The sequence below is a fragment of the Eumetopias jubatus genome, unplaced genomic scaffold, assembly GCF_037043125.1.
Source record: "Eumetopias jubatus isolate StellerSeaLion01/CBP00866 unplaced genomic scaffold, mEumJub1_p1.0 scaffold_3, whole genome shotgun sequence".
In the NCBI taxonomy this organism is placed as follows: domain Eukaryota; kingdom Metazoa; phylum Chordata; class Mammalia; order Carnivora; family Otariidae; genus Eumetopias; species Eumetopias jubatus.
The window spans coordinates 134878152-134878884 of NW_028274809.1; the positions used below are offsets into that span (position 1 = coordinate 134878152).

The window sequence follows — 733 nt, forward strand, 5'->3', positions numbered from 1 at the left end:
TTCCCCATGCTGTGGCCCAAATAACCACCAATTGGATCAAGCTGTAACCTGCTGACAGACTTCTCTCTTAGTCGAATTCTCAGGTGAAGAAAGCTGGTAATACAAAACCCAACAGGCATCATATTGAGGTGAGTCAGCTCAAGCAGCTTCTCTGAGACAACCCATGTTAGTTGACACTAATGGAAAAAAAAGCCACAGAATTTCTTTTACTTCCTTTTTTTTTTTTTTAATATGGAATACTTCACAAACCTGCATGTCATCCTTGCTCAGGGGCCATACTAAACTTCTCTGTATCATTCCAGTGTTAGTACATGTACTGCCAAAGTGAGCACAACCACAGGATTTCTTTAAGCTATTCTTCAGGCCGAAATTCTGGCCTAACTGTTCTTTTTATGGTGGGTAGAACATTTAGACTTCATAGTGTGAAGATGAGCACCTTCTTTAGAGAAAAAAGAATCATTTTTCGTAGAACAGAGAAAGACCTATCACATCTTTTTTTTTTGACGCCAAAGACAGCAAGATAAAGTATATACTCTAAGTTGTTAAACGAAGTAGAGGAAAAAAGATCTACAGATTAATATACTCCTTGAGAAAAACACAGGAAATAAATAATCTCATTAAAATTTTCTCATGCCTTTCCTTTCACTGAATTCTAAAAGCATGATCACATCCATCAAGTAATAGCCATACATATAAATGGGAATTGAATTGTAAATTATATGTTCCTACATTC

The 733-nt window shown here is 36.2% G+C and overlaps 1 non-coding gene across 1 annotated transcript; it reads right to left on the bottom strand.

Moving 5' to 3' along the window:
- Positions 1 to 225: 225 nt before the first annotated feature.
- LOC114213181 (U6 spliceosomal RNA) lies at positions 226 to 332 on the bottom strand. Its single transcript, XR_003610155.1, has one exon. It is a non-coding gene; the product is annotated as a U6 spliceosomal RNA (small nuclear RNA).
- Positions 333 to 733: the final 401 nt, after the last annotated feature.